Source organism: Saccopteryx leptura, chromosome 6 (assembly GCF_036850995.1).
Source record: "Saccopteryx leptura isolate mSacLep1 chromosome 6, mSacLep1_pri_phased_curated, whole genome shotgun sequence".
NCBI classification, from domain to species: domain Eukaryota; kingdom Metazoa; phylum Chordata; class Mammalia; order Chiroptera; family Emballonuridae; genus Saccopteryx; species Saccopteryx leptura.
Window position 1 is genome coordinate 160718184 of NC_089508.1, and position 3969 is coordinate 160722152.

Here is a 3969-nt window from a genome sequence, read left to right on the forward strand (position 1 = left end):
CAGGACCTGCCTCTAGAAATGCAAATTGTGTTACCTCCTCCCTACTCCCCTTCCTATCCTCTTGCCCTGCTCTGTACCTTTCTCTGTGTCCATATAAGTACATACAGCATATACAGATGAATTCTTTTACTGAAAGACAGAGTGGCCCCTCTTCAGATTCAAGAGGATAGTAAAGAAGACTAGAGTTAGATATCAGGAATGACTTCCCTCACTCCAGTATGGAGCCTCAGGAGCAGGGATATATGGACCCTATAGAGCCTTTAAGAGTAGACTTCCTGCTTCCTAATTTCTCTCCAACTTATCTAAAATCACAGCCTGACCTGTGGTACCACAATGGCTAAATTTTCAACCTGGAACGCTGAGATCACTGGTTCGAAACTCTGGGCTTGCTCAGTTAAGGCGCATATGAGAAGCAACTGCAAGTTGATGCTTCCTGTTCCTCCACATCCTTCTTTTTCTCTGTCTCTCTCTTCTTTCTCTAAAATCAATAAAAGAAAAAAGTTACTCAAATCACTTTCTTCTGGCTTAGTGTGCCCCTAACAAATGGAGCCTCCTTTCTCTAAATCTTAGGACCCACAATGTTCAGTCTCACCTTAGGGCAGGGGTCCCCAAACTTTTTACACAGTGGCCAGTTCACTGTCCCTCAGACCATTAGAGGGCCAGACTATAAAAAAAACTATGAACAAATCCTTATGCACACGGCACATATCTTATTTTAAAGTAAAAAAACAAAACAGGAACAAATACAATACTTAAAATAAAAAACAAGTAAATTTAAATCAACAAACTGACCAGTATTTCAATGGGAACTATGCTCCTCTCACTGACCACCAGTGAAAGAGGTGCCCCTTCCGGAAGTGCGGTGGGGGCCGGATAAATGGCCTCAGGGGGCCGCATGTGGCCCATGGGCTGTAGTTTGGGGACCCCTGCCTTAGGGCCCTTGTACTAGCCGTTCTCACAACCTGGAATCTGCTGCTCAGAGATAGATCTTCGCGTGGCTGGCACCTTAATATCATTTGAGTCTTTGCCTAAATTACAAGTCTTTCCTGATCTCCCAATTTAAAATAGCTTCCTTGAGGGAAAAATATAGCCTATATACATGTATCTGCCTTCTATATGTGTACATTTCTCTGGACAGATGCACAAGAAATTAACTTGTTGCTTATGGGAAGGGAAACTGGATAGCTGGGAAACAGGGCTGGGAGAGAACTTCTATGTATATCCTTTTCATTTTTAGATTTTATTTATTGATTTTAGAGAGAGGCAAGAGAGAGAAAGGCAGAAGGAAGGGAGGGGCGGGAAGCATCAACTTGCAGTTGCTTCTTATATGTGCCTTGTCTGGGCAAGCCCAGGGTCTTGAACCAACAACCTCAGCATTCCAGTTCGATGCTCTATTCACTGTGCCACCACAGGTCAGGCTGCATATCTTTTTCTATTTTTTCTTTTTAATTTAGTCATTGGATAAACTATCTATTTAAAAGTTAATTAAAAATACAAATAAAAAGAGAAAAAAGAAAGTAGTCCCCTGCTGAGCATTCTTTATTTACTTTATAAATTTTATTTATGCCTGACCTGTGGTGGCGCAGTGGATACAACGTCGACCTGGAATGCTGAGATCACTGATTCGAAACCCTGGGCTTGCCTGGTCAGGACACATATGGGAGTTGATGCTTTCTGCTCCTCCCCCCTTCTTCTGTCCCTGACTCTGTCTGTCTCTCTCTCTAAAATGAATAAATAAAATCTTTTTTTTTCTTTTTTCTTTTTTTTTTTTTTTTCACGTCAGACGGGTAATGTGCCGACGTCGTAACAAGTTTTGAGGGAGGCACATGTCACACAAAAGCGTGAACACCCAATCATCACACTTATGAACCTAAAAAGGATTGAATAAATAAAATCTTTAAAAAAATTATTTACGAAACTGGCAGTGGGCAAATTTGTTTGCTAATCCCTGCCCTACTATGTCATTTTATTTGATATTTGGCACTGATTATTGGTTTACTTGTTTCTTATCTGCCTTCCCCCACTAGAATGCAAACTTTATGAAAGGTGGGAGGTTTTCTGTCTTGTTACCACTGTATCCTTGCACTTGGAACAGTTTTTGACTCATATAGTAGGTATTCAATAAATAATTGTTGAATAACTGAGTGTTTGAATAAATTCTGTTTATCTGGACTAAAGGGAAGAGCAACCCTGTTGGGAAGGAGATAAGATAAAATAAGCTTTCGATGGAAGCCCCTTCAGTAGGAATATAGCAGTACCCCCTTTCGATGGTTATGCTTTCCACAGTTTCAGCTACCCATCCGCAGTCAACTATGGTTTCAGAAATGAATAATTCGTAAGTTTTAAATTGTGTACTGTTCTAAGTAGGGTGATGAAATATCACGCTGTCCAGCTCCGTCCAACCCAGGACATGAATCATCTCTTTGTCCAGCACACCCATGCTGTGTATGCTACCCCACCCACCCCTTAGTCACTTAGTAGCCATCTTGGGAGAGAGAGAGAGAGAGAGACTGTATTCACATAACTTTTATTGCACTATATTGTTATAATTGTTCTGTTCTATTATTGTTGTTAGTCTGTTACTGTGCCCAATTTATAAATTAAACTTTATTACAGGTATGTATGTATGTATGTAGAGGGAAAAATTTATATATTTTATATATGTATTTAGTACTATCCGGCATTTCAGGCATCCACTGGGGCCCTTGAAACATATTCTCCCGGATGAAAGGAGACTACTGTTATCTCTAGTTTGGTCATTCTCAAGAAAGTCTGACCCATAATTCTTGCTTCAAGGAGTAGCTGCTAATACCTGCTTCTTCTTTTTTTAAAAAAATTTATTTATTTACAGAGACAAAGAGAGTCAGAGAGAAGGATAGACAGGGACAGACAGACAGGAATGGAGAGAGACAAGAAGCATCAATCATTAGTTTTTCGTTGCGCGTTGCAACACCTTAGTTGTTCATTGATTGCTTTCTCATATGTGCCTTGACCGCGGGCCTTCAGCAGACCGAGTAACCCCTTGCTGGAGCCAGCGATCTTGGGCTCAAGCTGGTGAGCTTTTTGCTCAAACCTGATGAGCCCTCGCTCAAGCTGACGACCTTGGGGTCTCGAACCTGGGTCTTCCGCATCCCAGTCCAACGCTCTATCCACTGCGCCATCGCCTGGTCAGGCAATACCTGCTTCTTGAAAGCAGATTTGAAACTGAAATGAAGTACCTGTCTTCCTAGGGCATGTTTCAGAAAGTAGAGAAACCAATAGATTCATCACTTTTCAGTTTAGAAAGATGAGAACACACATACCTGGGGAAGCTGCTCAGTTGGCAAGTTGAGCTTTGCAAACAGTCACCCTTGAGGGAATGAAGGAGCTACACTCATGCCATAATGACATGGGTAATGGCCAGGATCTGGGGAGGGGGAGGGCAAGGGGGAGAGGGAAGGGGGTTTGGCACATTACAATTTAGGCAGTACATTGCCCTAAACAAACAGCCTGCATCACCATGTGCTGATTAATTTTTGAAAAGTTTCTGAATCAACACATTCTCTGCATGTCTAGGGCTTGGCGTTTTGCAGCTATGCAGCCCACTGGCCAAGAAAGCACGGGGTCCTAAAGATGAAACAACCCTAGATGAATCACCCATGCCACCGGGCACTGCCAACTCAGGCTGGGGCCCTGCTGCAGGGGAACTACACTCAACCACAATACTTGGAGGTTTATCAGTGTCGGGAGACTCTGGCTGCACTGCTTTCTTTCTCCCTTGGAAGAAGGTCAGCAGGAAGGTTTCTCCTCTTCTAACTCCTTCAACACTATCTTCACCACCAGACAATGTCTCACACTTACTCAGAGGCAGATGGGAGGGTTCCCAATGGAGTGTTCTTGAGAAACAGTGGAAAGGGCAAAGTTTTGGCGTCACCCAGGCATGGGGGTGAATACTGGCTCCCTCACTTGCTGGTGTGTTATCTTGATCAA

At 42.8% G+C, this 3969-nt stretch overlaps 1 non-coding gene across 1 annotated transcript; it reads right to left on the reverse strand.

Moving 5' to 3' along the window:
* Window positions 1-1777: 1777 nt before the first annotated feature.
* Window positions 1778-1881, reverse strand: LOC136377990 (small nucleolar RNA U13). The gene has a single exon (XR_010746582.1). It is a non-coding gene; the product is annotated as a small nucleolar RNA U13 (small nucleolar RNA).
* Between the last annotated feature and the right edge of the window lie 2088 nt (window positions 1882-3969).